The following is a 24,058-nucleotide window of genomic DNA, read 5'->3' on the forward strand; positions in this document are numbered from 1 at the left end:
TGTAGAAAAGAGTCTGTTTGGTCCAATAAAAGAAGATCCATCAAAAGGAGCATTGATGAATAACTCCTTGAAGGGCTCCAGAAAATTAAACAACTGTATCTAGGCATGTCTCCTTATGGCTATGCCTGAACCAGCCGCCCTTGAGGTACCTTCAGCTGCATGCAAGATTAACCTAATGTACGCATTTTTAACAGATTGTAGGGTGGCCAGTCATGTGGAAAAGGACTTCTGTTCCTCTGCGGACATGGACCCTTAGGCAGAATTAGAGATACTTTAACCAAGTCCCTGTATAATCTGGTGAAATGTCCCTGGCAGTTCAGTGATCACAGGACAAATGTTGCTGATGCATATACTCACTTCCCAAACCTGTCTACCACCCTTGACTGTCTATTAGGGGGCTGGACAGTGGAGCTTTGTTAAGCCAGCTCCTTTTTGGTGGCTGCTGCAACAACCATAGCATCTTCAAGAATCCCTTTAGTCCAGTACTGTCTATCAGCAGGGATGATCAAAATTTTGTCCAGGCATTTGGGGATTGGTTCCATGGAGTCTGGTTCCCTCCATTCCCTGCAGAAGACAAGCTCCTCCTCTATAAGCTCCTCTACAGCGAGATAACCCAAGACATAGAGTGTCCAGACCTGAAGGCTTCCAAGAATACAGATTCCTTCTGGGAAGGGATATGGGAAGACCAACCATCTTTCTGGCGAAGGATCTCCAGGATGTCTCCAAATGAAACATCCTCGGGTGCAGATCTGGGGGGCCCTTCCCCTTCATCAAAATTGGTGCCTTTTTAAGAGATTCCTGTGGAGAATCTAAGTACCTCCTTTTGCACCATCTCGTCTGAAGGACCTCCTCAGTGAGGTATTCTGGTGAGGTATCAGAAAAGGCGGGGAGTTTTCAGGTGGGAACTTTCTTGAAGCTCATACGAGCTGTGTAGATCAATATGTGTGTATATACCTTTAAGAAGCTATCCAAGGGCTTGCGCAAGTGTATAAATACTGAGCACATGCGAGCCTGACTGCCATTTTGTAGTTAGCTGTTGAGATGTAAGCATGTATGTATGTATGTAAGCTTTGTTTGTTAACTAGTTTGTTCATATTTAAAGATGCTGCTATCCATCCTGATGTGTTTGTATGTATTAAAACATCTGAACGAAACCTCAGGCCTTCTTGTTTTATGTCAGAAGCACCATATCTAAAAGGACATGAAGTTAGAAGAAGCATACCGAAGGGGCATGAGGTCAGAAACAGCTTGGCTAAAATGAGTTAAGGCACTTGTTTAAATACTGGTGGAATATACAAGAGTGGATCATTCCCAAAATGTGCAAACTTTGCAAAACAGGGCAGAAATGAATTTCAAATATTAAAACTTACTCAGCACTAGTTCTTTTCATATAAAATGAAACGAGGCATACAGAACATTCTAAATATTTTTGCATAAACAGATATTTACGATATTGATAAAAATATACAAATTACTACAGAAAATGTTTGAAATAAAGTCGGTATTGCATAAAATTAATAAAATAAAGGGAAATGACAGCATTTTCTCAAAGCATATGTATTTTCATTTTAAGCAAAGATATCTGAGTTATCAGTAGTGTATAAAGTGTTTGCATGTTTGTGCAGTGTTACAGTAAAGTTATTTCACAAGTACAGCCATTGCAGGGCATATTTCACAAAGTGCAGCCATTAGAGGGCATATTTTGCAAGAGTACAGACATTACAGATCATATTTCACAAAGTAAAGTATTTCAAAGAGTTATTGTGCATTTGAATGTTGTTACAAGCTCACAGAACAGTTTGTCCATACATAATTACATGTTGTTACAAGCTCACAGAACAGTTTGTCCATACATAATTACAAGAGCCATATTTTCAGTGTGTTTGTGTGCACTTTGTGGGCATGGCAGACAGATTTCAAAAACCTAGTGCACTTGTGTTTGACAGTAATATTGTTGAGAACTGCAGGGTGTTTGAGCAAGAGTATGACATTTTCACACAGACTGCATTTTCTGATAAAGATGACTGTACAAAGGCATTTATTCTGCTTAACTTAGCTTGGTCAGAAGCCATTGAAAGGGAATGCTCATTTGTGTATGCACCTTCTGTCTATGCTGGAGAGGGGGGAAACCATCATATTGTTGCACCAGCTGAGTCAAGGGAGGACCCAGAGTGCTTAAAACATAAATTTAGAGAAATGTGTAATCCCCAGACACATGTTACAATGGAAAGACACTTAGTTTACACTAGGGATCAAAAGCCTGGTGAAACTTTTGCAGCATATATAACTGACCTGAGAAATAAACCTAAAGTGTGCAGATTTAATGGCTTAAGGGATGAGTTGATAAAAGACTGACTTCTGTATGGCATAAAAGATGATGCTGTAAGAAAGATTTTGCTTCATGACTGTAATTTAACTTTGAATAAGGCCATTGAGATTTGTCAGATATACAAGCTTACAGAAAACCACATAAATATGTTTACAAATGAGAACTAGTCTAACTCTCAACCTAAGCACTCAAAAAGCATCCTACAGTCCAGCACTTGCACCTAATAGCAAGCACTAATATACCCTGACACTTGATTGCCCAGCAGGGCAAGGCTCTTTATTCACCCCTCACCAACCAAGCAACTAAGCAGCTCACCCTACTATTCAGGCATGACCAAAGGGCAATTGCAGGTGTACTCTCCAGTCCAGCTGGTGAATCTGGGTATCCTGAGGCAATGTTTCAACTGCCTCATGTACACAGACAACCCTCTCCTCCTACCACAAAACACTAACATATGCGAGACATGCAATTATACAGCCAAAGTGGAGGCTAAGCTCTCTCCACCCAAGACTGGAACATACAGTCAAGAGGAGAAAGTTAACAGTTGCACCACACCTCCAGCCACACACAGACCTACTAAACCAGCACTGGCAAAAAATATACATAAATACATAAATTCATACTCGGAGGCTCTAAATAAAAACCTGCAAAAGCATCAGAGACCTTCAAAGCAGACACCCAAACAACCTGCACTTCCTGTCACAAACCAGACAATACATAAAACACAAAATCAGTGTGCCACACAATCACAGCCCTTAAGGCGAAATAACATACCTAACACACTAGTAACAGGTGACTCTATAGTCAGGCACACTGACATCCCACTCACTAGGCTGGACAAGGAGAAGGTTACTGTTAGCTGCCTGTCGGGAGCCAGAATCCACCACAAAACACAAGCACTCAGGTCACTCCAGAACAAGTACAAATATGACTCTGTCATTGTTCATGCTGGTGTGAATGACCTGAGACATACCTCCCTGGATTACATGAAAAGAGACATGGAAGAACTCTCTGATCATGTAGCCCAGGTGGGTATGACCCTGACCCTGAGTAGCATCCTGCCCTCACCAAGAATGATACCTCAGTATAAAGAAAAAATTATCAATTTCAACAAATGGCTAAGCTTTTGGTGTCATTCAAAGGGGATCCAGTGTCTGTCACCTGAGGATGACATGCTCGACAAGCTGCGTTGCTTCGCAAGAGACAGCTTGCACCTGTCACCCCTAGGCTTTTGAATACTGGCCAAGGCTCTTGCTGCCCCCATAGTGCCCTTTTTTAGGCAAGGCTCAAAAGTCAAACCCACCTGCCTAAACAACACAATTAACAAAAAACTGTGGGTTAAGGTATTCAATGCCAGGAGTTTAAATCTCAAAATGCACGCGCTCGAAGCATTCATCAGTATGGATTACGTCGACATCTGTGCAGTAACTGAAACCTGGTTCATGGCTCCAGAGAGCACCCCAGCACTACCGGGCTACAACTCATACTACACATTTCAGCCACAGAACACGGACCGAAACACAAAAGGAGGAGGTGTATCCATATTCATCAAGGATACCTACACATCTAGGTTAGTGGCGCAGCATGATACCTCTGAGATCATCCATGTGCAACTAACATCGGGCAAATCTGCAATGCAAACTGTGGCCTGCTACAGATCACCCTCCATGACCCAGGACCACCACTCCACCTTTCTGGAGACACTGGAAAACATGAAGGCCCTACCGAACACCCTGATATTGGGCAATATAATTACCCTACCATTAACTGGGAAAACTAATTGAGTAAAAACTCCCAGGCCCAGCGCTTCCTGGAATTCATCAACTCAAATGCCCTGGATCAGCTGGTAAACTCCCCTACCAGAGGTGAAAACATATTGGACCTGGTCATCACCAACATGGGCGACAGGTGTTCCACACTGGAGGTCAACCCGTCACTGGTTAGATCAGACCATAAACTAATCACTCTGGATGTCCACACCCCACCACAAAACTTTTCTAAAGCAAACTTCACCTAACTTAAGATAGAGGCGGTAAGTTTCACAGCCCCCATGCTAAAGGATAATGCTGCCCAAAATGCAGAAACCTTTACAAATGCACTCTATGAGCACCTACAAGGATGCATGAATCATGCCATCCCTAGAAAAACCAAGACTCACTCCTCTAAGGAAACCAGTCTGGTGGACCCCTGACATAAATCGGCTATACAATAGTAGGAGGAGACTAGTTCAGAAAAAAAGCAAATCCCAAGAAGGAAAGACATACGTGATCAGTATCAGTAAGAAACTAAGGTCCCTCATAAAATCATCCAAGGCTAACTTCAAAAGAAAAATAGCCAAGGATTCAAAAGATAACTACAATGCCTTTTTTTGCTATGTTAAGAATCTAAGTGGCAACTCGCAGATATGCACTGAGCTAGTGCAAAATAGCACAAAATATACTGAACCTACTGATATTGCCAACATCCTGGCAGATAGATTCAGTGACAACTTCACCCCTCTCTCACCCCCAAAAGGGCCCACATCAATACCAGAAAAGTGTAGTGTCCCAGAAATCACAAACACACAGGTGAAAACAGCCTTTTCAAAAGCCAAAAATACAGTGTCAATGGGGCCAGATGGTGTCCCAGACTGCGTCTTGCATGAACTACAGAACAAACTAACCTCCCACCTAAACACGCTGTTCAAACTCAGCCTCTCCACAGGCTACATGCCCATAGAATGGCACACAGCAATGGTTATGCTGCTCCACAAAGGAGGGGCCACAACTGACCCTGGTAACTATCGCCCCATAAGCCTGACTAGCCTGGTCTGCAAGGCTATGGAGCGCATCATCATGGAACTCATTAACAAAGACATTGGGAACCTCCAAACACTTGACCAGCCCAGTTCGGCTTTGTTAAGGGCAGATCATGCCTACTAAACCTGGTTGACTTCTTTGAGACAGTCACCAAGGCCATAGATGAAGGAAAGGTGGTTCACACAGCCTACCTTGACCTCGCCAAGGCTTTCAACACCATTCCCCACTTGGGCATTACAGAAAAACTCACCAGCCTGAACATAAACCCCTACGTCACGAGATGGGTTGCCACGGTAAGAATAGTGGGCTCCAGGTCTGACTCTAAACCAGTCACAAGTGGTGTCCCACAAGGTTTGGTCCTGGGACCCCTACTCTTCGGCATATACTTCTCAGATGTACAGGCAAACACAGGAGGACTGTGGCTAACCAAGTTCGCCGATGACTGCAAACTAGGAGCCATAATTGACTTTCCGGCTGACATGGACATCCTCCAAAAGGGCCTTACTGAGACAGACACCTGGTGTCAAAGTCATGGCCTCAAGCTAAATGCCAAAAAATGCATAGTCATCCCATTTGGGAAAAACAAAACACCCACGAATTACCACATAGGCGGCAGCCCCCTTAATACAGAAGAGGTAATAAGAGATCTGGGGATCCAGATAGATAGTAATCTCTCCTTTGACAATCATATTGCCAAAGTAGTTAGGAAATCCTTCTATGTGGCCCATCTAATTACTACAGGGTTCACATCTAGAAATAAAGAGGTTATAGTGCCCCTCTACTCGTCACTCATCAGACCCATCATAGAGTACAATGCCCCTTTTGGGATGTACCTCACGAGACACTTCCAACAGCAGGAAAGACAACAAAAGTACCTCACCAAGAGGATTACTGGCCTCAAACATATGTCCTATGCAGCCCGACTGAAAAAAATCCAGCTGTACTCAATGGCATATTGCTTCCTCAGAGGTGATCTCTGCCTGACTTACAAAGCCATGTCCAACTCAGAATTGATGGACATGCTCCACCTAAAGAAATCCAAGTAACTGCAAGCCACGAGCTCTAATGAGCTAACCCTCACCACAACAATAAATAGAACATGCTGGAGGGATAGATTCCTGTCACAGAGACTCCCCATGCTTTGGAACAAAATTCCTAACTACATTAGGCAGAGCCCCTCCTACACTCTTCAAGAAAAACCTTGACGAGTGGATGGGTAACAGAAAATACACCCCTGGGATCACTTCATTGGCTCTGCTTGGCAGAGGCTCGGTTAATTAATCAATGGTGTGGCGAAAGCCGATGCACTCTGGCCAGGCTTATAAATGCCCTCGGTCAGATAGCCTAGTACCTACCTATGAACCTATAAGAAGGCACGGTGATAAACCTCATGTTTATCATTTATTTATTTCCATTTGTTTACTGGGAGAGTCTGATGTGGTCAACAAAGACCCATTTTTAGTGGATGCCCAGAGAGAAAAGCTCCAAAAATGCAATGTACAAAACACAGCAAATCAATATTTGAATGCAGTAGTGTATACAGAACAAAAATACATGCAGACAAGCCTATGAAGAAGTTAATATAAAACTTGTGAACAGGCAGATAGAAAAATAACAAGCAAAACAGTTGAAAGTAGTTTGGCACAGTGAGCATTAATAAACATTTTATACCAAACAGAAAACAAATTAGACCAATCAGAAGTAATACACTTTAAGGTAAGGAAATGCAATAGACTGGTGGGTAAAAGAGAATAACACAGCAGCAGAGTGAATAGCAGTGGGAGTTTAAGGACAGGAGGAAATAAAAGGAGAGAGCCTAGTAGAAGGTACCTTTAGTGTAGAGGGAGCTAGGTAATGGGAAGGTTTAGAACTGCTAATCAGGTTTAGTGCAGGACCAAAGCCAAGCGTTGTTAAGCTATTCCCTAAGTAGTTGTTTGAACTTGTAAGTATTGTTAGTGTTAAGTATATATTGAGGTATATCATTCCATGTTTTGGCAACTTTAAACGAGTACAGGGAATCCCTGTAGCTATTATTGGACTTAGAGACTGTCAAAAGCAATTTATTAGAAGACCTAAACGTTCTGCTATTGGAGTAAAGCTGAACTAGGTTACTAATAGATGGGCAGTTTTCAAGGTAATAAATGGTAGAATGAGTTAGAAGTAGTTGGTTAAAGGTTAGAAGGTTGGGAAGTTCTAACCAGTTTAGTTGTTGCAGTACCTTGCAGTGATGAGTTCTTGCAGGTTGGTGGGTAGCAAATCTGAATACCTTATAATAGCAGGATTCTAGTTTATTTAAGTCACATTTTCTTAAGTTAGTGAAAATGGGAGCAGCATATACGAGGGTGGACAGAAGATGAGTTCTGCAGATGGCATGTCTGGTGGAATTGGTTAGGAAGGACTTAACTCTATACAAGGATCCTAATTTGAAGTTCACTTTCTTGATAGTAAGGGAAAATGTGTTTATCAAATTTGAGGTCTTTATCTATGGTGACTCTTAGTAGTTTTGAATAGCTGACAGGTTCAATAAGGGTATTATTAGATGAGTAAATGGCACAAGAGGAAGTGTCTATGGAATTTTTTACTACAGGAGAATAGCATGTGTTTTGTTTTGGAGGCGTTAAGAATCAGTTGTGAATTATTAAGGTATCTTTCTATATCCAGAAAGGATTGTTGGGTTTTGTTGAGTAGAGCTGGTAGGGATGGAGCAGAGCATGTGAGGGAAGAGTCATCTGCGTATTGAAACAATGTAGCATGTTGGGTGGCTGAGCTTAGTATATTTGTAAATATTATGAAAAGAAGGGGACCAAGAATAGAACCTTGGGGTACACCGACTGAGATGAGAAGAGAAGAGGCTAATTGATTTTGCAATTTAACTGCTTGTTGATGGTTGGTTAAGTAACTAATAAACCAGTTAAGGGTAAAGTGAGAGAGGTTAAGGGAGACTAGCTCGATAAGTTTTTCATGGGATACTGTATCAAAGGCCTTTGATAGATTGAGAAATATGGCAGAGGTTAGTAACCCATTGTTGGTTCACTGTATTTGTGAAGCTAATTAGGGCCATTGTTGAACAATGTTTAGGTCGGAAACCATTTTTGAGTGGGGATAAGAGGTTGTTTTTCAGGAGATGATTGAGAGGTTGAGAGTAAATGCATTTTTCCAGTATTTTTGATAATGGGGAGAGGATAACTATGGGCCCATAGCTGGAAAAAGCAGTGCAGGTGCCACCTTTGTGAAGAGAGATTACATGGGACACTTTCCATAGTGATGGAACATACTGCTCAGCAATGGGCCCATTTATAAGGATGGATATAGGGTAAGCAATAGCACCTACACCAACTTTAAGATATTCATTTGGAAGATGGCCGGCACCAGAGGATGAGCATTTCACTTTGGTAAGCAGTTTTTTTATGTAGTGAGTTTGAATGAGCTGAATAATGAAGGAATCAGCAGTTGTTTTAGGATCTGTGGGTAATGATAATTGGGAATTGTTTTTGGTTTTCACTAGTGATAGTATAGAGTTTACAAAGTGATGGTTAAATTGAGTGTCAATGTTATCATGTCAGTCTGTAGTATTTAGACATGGGGTAGTGGCCTGACTAGGTTTTAGGAGTTAGTTCATGGCACCCCAAAATTACATTGGGTTATTATGGTGCCTATTTTGGATAGCTGTATAATGTTGTTTTTTATCAAGTTTAATGTGTTTTGTTTTTTTTTTTTTTGTTTTTTTGCCAAATTGTATAGTTGTCAGTAGTTTTGAAAGGTGGTTCAGTTTTTTAAGTTGGTGATTATGCCAAGCTTTGCTCTTTCCTTAAGGAGCCTTTTTGTATCAGCAGAAAGTCAGTGAATGTGTCTGTCTTTTGTGCATGCTTTTCTAAGGGGTGGTAGCCTGTTTAAGATAGTGAGAAATGCTTCATTAAATAAGTGAACAGCCTGATCTAGGTGGAGATGTTTAAGAGGGAAACAGATGACTTGTTGAAGTGTGTTAAAGCTTTCTAGAGGAAAATTTATCTAGGTATACTGGAGTGTCATTTTAGGAGGTATGTTGGTAGGCGATCACTGAGGCTATCAGGAAGACATCCTGAGAGATAAGAGTCTGGATTTAAATTAATAAGGGACCAGTCAAGGATGGAATGTTTATTAGTTTGCTTGTCAATCCTAGTTGGATTGGGAATTAACTGATTAAAGGCACAGAGGTTTATATGATATAGTGTTCCAGTCAAATTTAGAATTGCCAATTATAATTGTTTCTTGTCTCAATGCTGAAGAGCACTAGCTTAACAGATTTTCTATAGTAGAAGGGGGTATTGCCTGGAGGAAGGTAGATGGCTATGATGACAATATTCTTATGGGGGGTTATTTGAAGATACATGACAAGTACTTCCAAATTTGAAGTATCTGGGGGTGGATGTTGAAATGTTCAAGATGTAAATGTTTTTATATGTAATAGCTGCTCCTCCACCATATTTGGGGGATCTATCCTGTCTTTAGTTATTGTATCCTAGAGATAAGATTTCCTGATCCAGAACATGTGGTTTGAGCCAGGTTTCAGTTAAAATGGATATGTGGGGTGAGTAGTGAGCAATAGTTCCATGGAATTCATGGATCTTGTTTAATAGGCTTCATATGTTAAAATTTAGTATTAAAACATCATAGGTATTGTAGCGTAAGTCATTTATAGATGTAGTAGGAGGTGCAGCAATAGGGGAGGCATTTAAATGGTGGGATGCTGAGCCTCGATTGGGATGAATGATTCCACATTCAAGTATGTAGCTGTTCAAGGTAGGATATGTGTGCTTCAGTTTAGTAAGAAGTCTCAGGAATCTGTAAGTAGAGTCAGAGTAGAAATTTGGGTGAAAAACTTTGAATGAGAAGAGGTGAGAGTAAGGGTTATTAAACTGATGAGGAGATATGATGAGGTTGTGTAGTGAGGTAGGGGGTGGGGGCTGTCAGTATAGGTTGGGGAGAGGGTAATTATGATGGGCAAATTGTGATAATGTGTAGTGATATAGGTGGATAAAAGAAAGGATGTGAGTGCAAAGAGTATAAGAAATATGTTTGGTAAAAGTTTTTCACTATGTTTTAAAGTAGTATAGAGGAAAAATAGTGTATGGAGAAGTCTAGAGAAAAGATAGTATATGGATAGGGTGGATGCAGGTAGAGTAGAGAAATATGGATAGATAAAATAAGTGTGAGATAGGACTGGTGAGAACTGAAGTGGATGATGTGGATGGGTTAGTGGAAGGAGTGGGTATGTTACAAGGGGGGTACTAATCAAAGAAAAGTGGGGGTGGGTGGACATGGGGGTACGGTAGAGGAGCAGAGTGAGCCTGCAAGTGGTTTGCAATATAAGACTGAAAAAAACAATCAGTAGCACAAAAGCTGTAAAGGCTAAGTATGTACAACAGTACTGAGGAAAAGGTAAGAAGTGTTCCTGTCCACTGTGAAGTATATAGCTAGATAAAACTCTATGCAGAAGTTGGTGGGGGACTTCATTAAAAAGATACCAATGTTGGACTACAATGAAAGGGATCGGCTGTCTGCACCACAAGCCTAACAAGCAATCAGGAGGGACAGAATACAGTAAAAAAATAATAGAAGGGGAGGGACTATGCTGATAGTATGCAGCCTGTTATTAAGAGAAACAGGCTCAAGCACATGGCAACTGTAACCCTTGCAGCACTCACTGGTAAACCCCAGGACTTTCTAGTAAATTCCAGAGTTCGCACAGTCTCAGTGAAGTATAAGAGTGAGTCAGCAAACTCAAAGCATGGGTCCCAAGCCAGTTTCATTGCCAGCTGTCGTAATTATGGTGGAACTCATGAATCAAAAAGGGAAAAATGTTTAGCTCTCGGTCAACAATGCCACAATTGTAATAAATGCAATAATTTTAACAGATTTTGCATATCAGAAGGCCTACATTCTTTTATCAAAAGGGCACATTTTAAGAAATGAGTTGATCAGTTAGACAGTCGCAGTTCTACTCTTTATGTTGATGGTGTCAGTGCTTCATGTAACAGTCAATGTAGTACATTTAAGGGCAAAAAATGAAGTATTTTGTACTGTTGGCAAACCCATAGAGCTCAAAGTTGACACAGGTTCCAAGTGCAATGTTATGTCTACAGAAACATTCGCTAGAGTGTGTAAAGGTGAAAGCTTGATTTGGCAAGGTGTGCAAAACTTGTTGCTTATGGAGGTGAAGAAATTCAAACTGAAGGTGTAGTAGTGCTTTCATGTTACTCTGCTGGAAGAAGCTACGGCTTATTATTTTATGTGATCAAGAGGCATGTCCAGTCATTATTAGGGCTCAAAGACAGTTTGAAAATGGGACTGCTTTCATTTAATAAGGAAGTCCACCAAGTCAGTTTAAAAGACCACTACTCTAATTTTGCCCAGTACATTTTTTTCTACCTATGCTGATCTTTTCCAAGACAAACTAGGCAAACTTCCAGTTGTGTACTCCATGAAGTTAGACCCAGAGGTCAGTCTAGTTATCAGGCCAGCACATAAAGTTCGAGTAGCTATGGTGGACAGAGTCAAAGCCGAGTTAGATAAAATAGTGCGACAAGATGTGATTTGTCCAGTTAAAACTCCAACTGAATGGGTGTCTTTCATGGTAATAGCTCATAAGAAAATCTCAGATGACATCAGAATATGTACTGACCAACAAGATTTGAACAAAGCACTAAAAAGACCTCATCATCCAAATGCACAGTCAAAGAAGTTGCAGCCTTAATGCCATATGCTACCATTTTTTTCTGTCTTAGATATAGATTCAGCTTGACAAAAATCATCATTGCTCATTACATTTAGTACTCTGGCAGGTAAAGATTTTTGAGAATGCCATTTGGAATAAATTCTGCAAGTCAAGTCTTTCAGCGTGCAATGGAGTAAATGTTTTCTGGGTATCCCTGTAATGTCATAGTAGACAGCATACTGGTATGAGGTCCTGATGAAGCTGGGCATGACAAAAACCTCAGAAAGGTCCTAGAAAGGGCACATCAAATGAATCTAAAGCTCAATCCACACAAATGCAAATTCAGGCTACAGGAAATTACTTATATCGGTTATTTATTTACTAGTTCAGGTTTACAATCAGACCCTTCAAAGCAAACATATATTCTTGACAATGTTCAAGCCCTGCAACATTTTCTTGGCATGGTTAACTACCTAGGCAAGCTCATTCCAGACTTGAGCCAACTTTCTGTACCATTCAGAGAGCTGACACATAAATATGTATCCTCGTCTTGGTTAGAGCAACACCAAAGAGCATTTGATGACCTGAAACAGAGAATTGCAAGTCCACCAACTCTCAGATACTATGATGTTCACAAACCAGTTACACTTTCCTGTGATGCTTCAAAATTTGGTCTTGGTGCAGTCATTTTACAAGAGGATTAACCTGTTGCCTATGCATCAAGAACTCTTATCCAAACTGAAATGCAGTATGCCCAGATTGAGAAAGAGCTTTTGGCAATTGCGTTTGTATGTTCAAAGTTCCATGATTATGTTTATGGCAGACCTATCCAGATGGAAACAGACCACCAACCTCTAGTCACTATCTTGAGAAAGCCTATGCATTTAGCCCTAGCCAGACTGCAACATATGATGCTGAGATTGCAATAGTCTAAGTTCAATCTTGTCTACAAGAAAGGCAAACTTCTTTATCTTGCTGATACATTATCCAGATCACACAGAAACACCACAGAACAGCAAAAGAATGAGAACCTTGATTTTGAAGTCATGGAAGTAAGACATTTTTCTTGCATGCATCTTGATACACTGAGAGATCACACAGCCACAGATCCAGTTTTACAAAGGCTCCACCACTTTATCATTCATAGATGGCCATCAAAGCAATTGTGCTGAGTATATTTTTCTGTATTATTCTGTATTATAGAGCTAAATTGTTGCTTAGATATCTGTTGTCTTACTGTTCTGCAAATATACAGAGATCAGTATATATATTTTTTGGTTTTATAATTTGCACTGTGATTCCTCACATTTCTGTTGAAACTGTCTCCCCCCCCCCCCATTCTTGGTTGTAGTTTAAATTTGGTGGCTTTTGCAGTGCCCGCCCCACTGTAGATTTGATCTAGGACACTCCCCCAGTCCCATGTCTTTACCGCATTCTACCTAATAAACCCTTTCTGCACTTGCTTTTAGTCCTTTTTAATTTAATTACATTTTTTCAAACTGTGTGTGGACTAATATTGCTACATACTCAAGTGTGCCAGCTTGCACTGCATGTGAATTCTTTTTACTACTGTTTTTGCTACTTTTCTGAAAAAAAAAATTGTAAGCCTGTTTCCTACCTTTCCTGTAATTAGTGTTCCAGATACAGATTTGCTGTATCCAGGACTGCTTGTAAGCTTCTGAGCCCCCCAAGCCTTTCTGTGTTGGAGGGAAGCCTTCTAGCTTATCAGTGGGAGTGGTAAGCATTAGGTAACCTGTCTACCACATAAGGAGTGGTTCTGGCACAGAATTTGTAGTTATTGGCCATTTGGGTGGTCTTCCACCTCTCTCAACTTTCTGATTTGAAGGCCTGCATTTGCACTTGTTTCTGTCCTGTAACTCCTGGGTCCATCTCATTTGCTAACTCAAAAAAAAAAAAATGTATCTGCTTTTACTGTATTTGTGTTTCTTCCTCCTTTATTTTGCTTTTGCGTCATCTTAATAGTACTCAATTATATTTATTACTGCTTGGTGTAACTCATTCTAAGCCTTTTAGTTTAAGCACTTGGGCTTCAAACCAGTTTTACATTAAGAAGGTTTGTGGTCTGCACTGCAGTGGCAGAACAGGTAGCTAACATCCTTCTAAGTTGGGAACTAGTGATTGAGGGCTCAGTGTCTGTTATTCTAAAAGTGTATTAATTCTGGTTTAAGCACTTGGGCTTCAGGCCAGTTATTTTACATTAAGAGGGTTCGTGGTCTGCACTCTTGTGGGAGGAGAGACTGGACTCTGCCCTTCTGAGCTGGGAATTTCGGGTTAAAAGCTTATAGTGCCTGCATATTTGAACTGCTTCTTACTGAAATTGGTACACCTTGTTTGCTGTAGCATAGACTAGATCCAGGCCTGCTGAATCTAGCTTTGTTTGTATGCTTGTTGTTTGTTTGCTTGTTATTTCCCTGAAACACTAATTCCACCTAAAACACGGCTTTTCTGCGCTTCTGTGGATCCCTAGTGATATCTGCATTGCTTACTGTACTTATTTCCTTGTTTCACTTGAAAGAAAGTTACTGTTTGTCATTTTTGCATTTAAGTTACCTGTAACACATTGCATTTAAGTTACCTGGCACTTGCTCACTAAAGCAATTATATAAGTCAGCACTAAAAAATTAAAAGCACTACACCCTCACAAACTCCCCTTGAGTACCTTGTTCCCCATTGGCCCTTTTTTCAATTATAAAGGAATTCCCAATACTATTCTAGCATGTCCAAAGGTCAGTTGTCAATCTCCTCTCCGGTCCAGCTGGTGAATCTGGGAATTTTGAGGCAATGTTACAACTGCCTCATGTACACAGATAACCCTCTCCTCCTCCCAACAAATTCCAACACATGTGAGAGATGCAACCATATAGCCAAACTGGAGGCTAAGCTCTCTCAACTCAGTACTGGCATAACCAGTCAGGAGAAGGAAACCACACTCACTACAATTCCAGTCTCACATAGACCTACCACGACAGCAAACCAAACACATAAACACACAAAAACATACTCAGAGGCTCTAAATAAAAATCTGCCTAAGCAGCAGAGACCTCCAAAACAGACACCCAAGCAACCGCTACCCCAAAACAAAACACGTGCAACACATAGCTCACATAGCCAGTGTGCCGAGCAAGTCACAGCCCTTAAGGCTAAACAACACACCTGATACACTTGTAATAGGTGACTCTATCGTCAGGCACACTGACGTCCCGCTCACCAGGCTGAACAAGGAGAAGGTCACGGTGAGCTGCCTGTCGGGCGCTAGGATCCACCACATAACACAAGCACTCAGGTCACTCCAAGGCAAGTATAAATATGACTCGGTCATTGTCCATGCTGGTGTGAATGACCTGAGACATACCTCCCTGGACTACATGAAAAGAGACATAGAGGAGCTCTCTGAGCATGTAGCCCAGGCTGGTATGACCCTGACCTAGAGTAGTATCTTACCCTCACCAAGAATGATGCCACAATATGAGGACAAGATGATCAATTTCAATGACTGGCTTAAGTATTGGTGCCATTCAAAGGGAATCCAATGCCTGTCAGCCTGGGATGACATGCTCGACAAGCCACGATGCTTCGCTAGGGACGGCTTGCACATGTCACCCCTGGGCTTTCGGATATTGGCAAAGGCTCTTGCTTCCCCCATAGTGCCTTTTTTAAGCAAGGCTCAAAAGAAACCCACCTCCATAGGTATCACAAGGGATAAGAAACTAAGAGTAATGCTACTCAATGCCAGAAGTCTAAACCTCAAGATGCACGCACTTGAAACTCTCCTTAGCATGGAGAACATCGATATCTGTGCAGTAACAGAAACCTGGTTCAAGGCTCCCGAGAGCACCCCAGCACTACCAGGTTATACCTCATACCATGCTTTTCAGCCCCAAAACTTGGACTGTACCACAAAAGGAGGGGGGTATCAATATTCGTCAAAGATACCCACACCTCCAGGTTGGTGGCACAACACGAAGCATCAGAGACTATCCATGTGCAACTAACAGTGGGTAAAACTGCCTTCCAGTTTATAGCCTGCTACAGACTACCCTCCCAAACCCAGGAACCCCACTCGGCCTTCCTGAGAACACTGGAAAATATGAAGGTCTCTCCAAACACCATTATATTGGGTGACTTCAACTACCCAAACATAGACTGGGAGCATTATTCTAGCTCCAACACCCTAGCCCAAAGGTTCCTAGAATTTATAAACTCAAATGCTATGGAACAACTTGTTACCACTCCCACAAGAGGGGAAAACATACTGGACCTGATCATCACTAACATGGGGACTCTATGCTCCAGACCAGAAGTGTATCCCTCACTGGTAAGATCAGATCATAAACTAATCTCACTGGATATTCACATCCCGACCCCACCCCCTGCCCAGAAAACCACAGCGAAAAACTTCTCTAAAGCAAATTTCACACTCCTCAAAACCGAGGTGGAATCCTTCAAAGCCACCGAGCCTGTGGAAAATACGGCCCAGACCGCAGAATCATTTATAAACGCATTCTATGAACACCTTCAGGAATGCATGGATCAGGCAGTCAAGAATACCTAAGATGGCGTGGCCAAGGATGAACACAGGATAGCAGCAGATTTCTTCAGCTCCACTAATTTCACTGCACTGACAGGAATTAATTACTTAAAAAATTAATTTATGAAGTAATTTTCTTTCTAAATATGTTTGTTTTATATAGTTCTTGAACTATATCTAAAAAAGAAAGGAAATTTTAACAATATTCTTGTCAGAAATCACTTTGGAAATTTTTCTGTCAGTTTATCAGTTTGAAATGAGTTCCAGTAAGACAAATTCTCAAGACTCCAGCATCAAGAAAGAACTTCAGTCTCTGATAACTACAATCCAGCAACTTACTGCTAAGATGGATAAACTGGATACTAAAATTGATACCTTCATAGAAAAAACTACAAAACAAATAGACTTGTTACATATAGACCTTTAACAACAGAAGATCCAGATGACAGGCATAGAAGAGGTTGTGAATGACATGGAAAATAGAATCCAAGAAGAGGAAATCAACATTGAGTTTCTGCTGAAACAAAATACACATCTACAAACAAAGCTTGATGACCTGGAAAATAGATCTAGGCGCAATAACATTAGGATTTTTGGACTGCCAGAAAATATTGAAGGTAACAATATTACTTCTTTTTTAACAACATGGCTCCCTAAAACTTTAGACTTACCAGAAGCATTCTCTTTTGGTATCGAAAGAGCACATAGATCTATAGCTAATACTAACTCTAACAAAAACTTTCCTAGATCAGTTATAGTTAGATTTCTATCATCTTTTGATAAAGAGATGGTTCTTAAATCTGCTTGGGCTAAAGCTCCTGTTAAGATTAATGAGACAACTATGCATTTTGACAATGACTATTCTTTCTTGGTAATAGCTAAAAGAAAAGTTTTTCTGCTGCTAATAAGGGAGCTTAAAAAAGCACAGTTTAAAACATACCTTCTGTTTCCTGCCAAGCTAAAAATCTTCCTTCCTGATGGTCCTAAAATTTTTGATGACTTAGACTCTGCATTACTGTTTATCAAAAAAAATAAGATTTTGGATAAAATAGAGGAAATGGAATGGGCTACTCCTTCATTAAAGAGATTGGCAACTGAAACTTCGTGGAAGACTTCAGAGAAGAAGAAGATACTAAAAAACAAATGATTTGTTCTATGTTTTTTTTTTTTCCTTTTTTTTTCTCTCATCATTTTACTTCATTATTAATCTTTTTAAATATAGTTCCTGCATTTCCAGAAAGCCACAAATATTCTGAAAAAGATTTAATCAAAGTTATTTTCTGTGTGCAAAGAAATGTTTTGTTTCATAATCAGTCAAAATATCTGAGAAACTAATAACAAGCTATTATTCAATTTGTTTCTCTTTCTGAAAAAGAGAAGTAAGGTTAGTAATTTGATACATTTTTTCTTTTTTTTCTCCCTTTCTTCTTTTCTTTGTTTAAACAATGACATTCTATTTAGATTATGTAGTGGGTAAAGGGTGGGGGAGGGCAGGGAGAGAAGTGTAATGAAAATATGATAAATGGAATAATGACATATTTATTCCTTGTAAAAAAGTTTATATGTTCTTCAAATGCTATTGCTAATTATACTTTCTTGATTATACTGCTTATGCTTGTTTGCAAATAATCTGTCATGCTTTAATTAATAATAATTAGAACCAAATAATAGTAAATAATATGTTTTATTTTTTTTATCTCTATTAATATAAACAGTAAGTAATATTCCATTGTAAATACTTTTTATAGCTTTCTTTTACATTTTTTCTATTTCTGCTTTACACTTTTTTATTTTCTACTCTCTTTTTCTTTTCTTTATTCTTTCTCTTTATTTTTTTTCATATTAATATATAGAAATGCTTTTGATCATACAGGCACAGTAAATAATATGGTTTGCATGAAAATTGAGTTAGGGCAAAAATATTGAGTTTTATTACTTATTAATAACTTTGGGCTTAATTTCACTTACATAGAGGCTGTAATAACCTGTAAAATACATTGCGGAGGTTTTGTCATGTTTAGATGCATTTATACTGCTAAATGAATGTTTGTCACTGGTTTTTAACAAGATTCCCGCCAAAATGTTAAGGGAGACAATCTGGGATGTGGGTTACCTCGAGAACAGTGTCCTCGAGTTGTTTTAAAAGCTTCAACTCTCAGAATTCACGCAGAGAAGCTGAAAGCAGTCAATTTGACCTTTGACCCAGAAATCACACTGACACATCGCAGATTCAGGAAGAACACTCTACCAGGAAGTAGAACTGATGCAAATGCGACTCTGTGAAGGAAAATGAACTCTTTAACATTTAAATGTGAGTTATTTTATATAATTACTTAAATATTTATGTTATAATTTATAAAATATGTCAGTTATAATGATTTTAAATGATGCAGTTTCTTGTAGTAAGCAAATGTCTTATTTTAGAAGGCATAGAAAATGAAACATTTATACAAGTGTTTTTGAAAGTCTACTTGACTGCAGCATACTAATTTATGTTAAAAACTTATGATCTAAACATATACATTATTATAACTCATTTAATTCATCTGATTGACAAGCATAAATAACTTTATAACTCTATTCTGGAAGAAGTTGTCATGTGATATATTTTAAAGCAGCAGTATAGATATACAAAATACAGATGGCTTTCTTTACAATAATGCAAGTGTTTCTGAGAATTTGCATAACTATGCAGTATGATTTATAACAATTTCTATAAATATAATATTTTATTCTATTGACAATAATGAGTATGAGAAAAATGCTCATATACAAGCAATTCAAGGTTTTTTTTTTGGAAGCTGTTGACTGCATTTACATGACAGAAAATAGATGCATCTTAATATATGTAATGTGTGAACCATATTAGCCAAAGTTTTCGATTTAAATGAATGTTAGAACTTATTTTTACATACTTTGAATAAATTAATATGTAAATATGCCTTCCTTTTTTTTTTTTTTTCTCTCTTTCTTTCACTCTCTCTCCCTCTTTCACGTCTTTTATTTCTCTCTCTCCTCTTGGTTCCTAATATCAAGTTTATTTGAATGCTATTTGAATACAAGTATATTATATTAAATAGATGTATATAGTAGTATGAATAGTTTTTAAAAAAAGTTTATTTTAGTTTATATGATGCTGTTTTATCAAATGTGTAGTTTTGTCTTGCTAGATAATCGAATTGAAAGCTGTTAATTTAAGTTAAATATAATCAGTATTAAATTGATAAGGTGGTAGCTGAGGTATTGCTGCTTAGGGTAGGGGGTTAACTTGAGTGGTAAATACTACTCTACGTTGGAGTTTTTAACTCCAGGCTGGATGCAAGGTTTAATCCTTACATTATTTTCATTTGTTCATTGTTGTATGTATATAGTTTTGACATCCACAATACATTTTGTAAACTCATTGTTACTACAAACAAAATTGAATCTTATACAAAATCCCATAAGAGATTCAATAAATACAGCTATATTTAAGGGTACACCTAAAGGAGGAGATGTAACATTACCTATTTTGTTAATTGTTATTTTGATCATAAGATTCTTAAGTTTTAAAAATGCCAAATGACATCTTTAAAAGGAATTTCCTTAAACATTAATGGATTGAATAATCCGTGTAAAAGGGCAAGCCTAATAAGATACATTAATTTACATAAGGCCAACTTAGTCTTCCTGCAAGAAACTCATCTCTTGAAAAAAGATATTGATAAACTAGCTACAAATATACAGTATTGGTTAGTTCAGAGCACACTCAGAAAAAAAGAGGAGTGGCTATTTTATGGAATAAAAGTATGCCCATTCCTAAAACCATTAAGTCTTATCAGGATGACAAAGGAATGTTTTGTATGGTTACAATACAAATTAATGGGAAGACTTACACATTAATTAATGTATATTGGATACCTGGAATTGGTATTAATACAGTGAAACGCCATCTTGATAAGATCATATAATTCTCTACAGGAGATATTATTTTAGCTGGTGACTTTAATTGTATACTACATGAAAGTGATACTACCACTATAGGAAAAAGAAGAATTACATCTAATGCAAAACATTTAAATGATTTTGCTAATTCTTATCATTTGAATGATATTAATAATCAGATAGATTCAAAATCATTACCATACACCTTTTTTCTAACAGATACAAAACTTATTCAAAAATAGATAGGGTCTTTATTTCTAACCAGATGGTAACAGATTTAATTAATTCCAAAATCATTTCATGTCCTATATCTGATCATAATTCAATTGTTTTTGAGTTCATGACAAAAAATACTCACAATGTTCAGATCAAAAGGATACCAGCATACTTAACTCAACTAAAAGACTATAAAGAATATATACTTTCAGAAGTACAACATTTTTTAGATATAAATAATACTCCTGAAGTCTCCATTGTCTATGTTTGGGATGCCTTAAAATCATATCTATATGGACAAAGTATCAGATGGTATAATAATAAAAGGAAATCTTGGGATAAGGAATTGTTAGATATTCAAAGTAAATTAGACTCTTATAAACATAATAATAAAGAAAATATTATGGACAAGAAAGTTATTGAAGAAATAAACAAACTAAATGAGAAATACAAAGAAATTTTAACTCATAAAGTTAAAATAACTTTAGAGAAATACAAGTTTTTGTCTTACTCAATAAGCCCCAAATACTTACATAGACTTAAAAATAAAACAAAAAGGTTGAATAAACAAAATCATATCAAAGAAATCTTTAGGTTCATAGGTTCATAGGTTCATACTAGGCTATCTGCCCGAGGGCATTTACAAGCCTAGCCCATAGTTTTGTGGCTTACGCCACCCCTTTAGTATGGGGAACTATACCCATTATTTTGCTGTGCCTCTGTTGAGCAGTGACACTGAGGTAATCCCTGGGGTATATCTGCGATCTCCCATCCATTGGTCAAGATTTCTCTTGAACAAGGCCAGCGAGGTGCTCTGCCTCACATATACCGGGATTTTATTCCACAGCATAGGAGTCTTTGGGTGATGAATCTATCCCTCCAGCACGCCCTATTAATAGCCGTGTCGAGGTTTAAGTCTCCGCCTTGTGACTCTGACGGATCTAGATTTTTGAGGTGAAGCATATTCATCAAATCTGGGTTTGACATGGCCTTGTATGTTAGGCAAAGGTCACCTCTGAGCAAAGCGTGGCGACTGAATAGAGCTGGAGTTCTTTCAGTCGGGCAGCATAGGACAGATGTTTGAGACCCTTTATCCTTTTGGTGAGGAACTTTGTGGCCTCTCCAGCTGCTGCAAGTGTCGGGTCAGATACATTCAATGGGGCATTGTACTCAATCATTGGTCTGATGAGTGATGAGTATAGGGAGACTATGACCTCCCTTGATCTAGATGAGAATCCCTTCATGATAAGGTGGGCAATGTAGAAGGTCTTCCTAACTACTTTAGCTACATGGGTGTCGAATGACAGACTACTATCAACCTGGGTCCCCAGGTCCCTGATAACTTCTTCTGTGCTCAGTGGATTGCCACCTATTTGGTAGCTAGGGTAACCTTGTTTTTCCGAAGGGTATGACTATGCATTTTTGGCATTTAACTTTAGGCCATGGCTCTGGCACCAGTTATCCGTTTCTGTGAGACCCTCTGAAGGATATCTGTGTCAGATGTGTTTTCTACTATGGCGCCCAGTTTGCAGTCATCTGCAAACTTTGTCAGCCATAACCTCCTGTGTTTGCTTGTACTTGGAAAAGTAGATGCCAAACAAGAGTGGGCCCAGGACTGAGCCCTGTGGTACACCACTTGTGACAGGCTTTGAGTCTGACATGGCGCCAGCAACTCTGACCCTGTGGGTTCTGTCACTCAGCCAGTTTGCAACCCATCTTGTGATGTATGGGTTAACATTTAAGCTGATGAGTTTTTCAATGATACCCGAGTGGGGTATTGTATCAAGGCCTTCGCCAGATCGAGGTAGGCTGTATGGACTGCCTTTCCCTCATCAATGGCTTTGGTGACTGTTTCAAAAAGTCAACCAAGTTTAGAAGGCATGATCTGCCTTTGACAAAGCCAAACTGGGATGGATCCAAAGTCTGCAAATTCCTATGTCTTTATTTATGAGGTCCATTATGATCCTCTCCATGGCTTTGCAGATAAGGCTTGTCAAGCTAATGGGCGGTAATTTCCAGGGTCGGTGGAGGCACCGCCTTTGTGAAGTGGGACCACAGTTGCAGTGCGCCACTCCTGGGTACATCCAGAGGTAAGACTATGATTAAACAGCTGTCCTAGCTGTGGGTTTAATTCCTCGTTGAGTTCGTGGAGCACACAGCCGGGGACACCATCAGGTCCCATGGATGCTGTGTTTTTGCTTTGGAGAGAGCAGTTCTCACTTGGGCGTTGGAGATGTTTGGGGCTGCAATCGCTTGGTATAGATATCTCTCCTTTGGGGAGGGGAGAAGTTTGCACTGAACCTGTCAGCCAGTATGTTGGCAATGTCTGTAGGATCAGTAATCTTCACATCATTTTGAACTAGTTCTGAGCATATCTGGGAGTTTCCTCCCAGGTTTCTAACATAGCTAAAGAAGGCCTTATGATTGTCTTTTGAGTCTTTAGCTATTTTTCTCTCAAAATTTGCTTTGGATGATTTTATGAGAGCTCTTAGTTTTTACTTATAGTGATCAAGGGTGTCTTACCTTTTAAGGATTTTGCTCTATCTTGTAGTAGCTTCCTCCTTTTGTTGTAGAGTTTGTTTATGGCTGGGGTCCACCAGACTGGATGCTTGCCTTTGGTACAAAGAGTCTTTGTTTTGCTTGGGATTGCCTTATCCATGCAGTCCTGCAGGTGCTGGTAGAAGGCATTTGTAAGTGATTCAGCGGCTTGAGTACTGTTTTCTGCAGGCTCGGGGCCTTAAAGGAGACCACACTAGTCTTTAGAAGTGTGAAGTCGGCTTTAGAAGTTCTTTACTGTGGTCTTTTTATTTCAGGTGGGGTGGGATGAGGACCTCCAGCGAGATTAGTTTGTGATCTGATCTCACCAGTGAGGGGTATACTTCCGGTGTTGAACATTGTGCTCCCATGTTCGTGATGATGAGATCAAGTATGTTTTCTCCTCTTGTGGGGATGGTGACTAGTTGTTCCATGGCATTTGAGTTTATGAATTCCAGGAACTTTTGGGCTAGGGTGTTTGGGCTTGAGTAGTGTTCCCAGTCTATATTAGGGTAATTGAAGTCACCTAGTATGATGGTGTTTGGTGATACATTTATCCCCTCTAGTGTTTTCAGGAAGGCCATGTGAGGTTCCTGAGTTTGTGAGGGTGGCCTGTAACATGCTACAATTTGTAGAGCAGTCTTGCCTATGGTTAATTGCACCTGGATGGTCTCCGATGCATCGTGCCACCAGTCTTGAGGTGTCGGTGTGTTTGATGAATATGGATACCCCACCTCCTTTCTTGGTATTGTCCGGATTTTGGGGCGAACGCATGATAAGAGGTAAAACCTGATAGTGCTGGGGTGCTCTCAGGAGCCTTGAACCAGGTTTCTGTCACTGCACAGACATCGATGTTCTCCATACTGAGAAGGGCCTCGAGTGCGTGCATTTTGAGATTTAGACTTCTGGCATTGAGCAGCATTACCCTTAGTTTTTTCCTTTTGTGTTCTAGGGTGGTAGGATTAGAATTAGAGCCTTGCCTAACAAAGGCACTAGCGGGGTGTCAAGAGACT

The sequence above is a fragment of the Protopterus annectens genome, chromosome 3.part0 (assembly GCF_019279795.1).
Source record: "Protopterus annectens isolate FY-2018-M chromosome 3.part0, PAN1.0, whole genome shotgun sequence".
Lineage (NCBI taxonomy): Eukaryota > Metazoa > Chordata > Ceratodontiformes > Protopteridae > Protopterus > Protopterus annectens.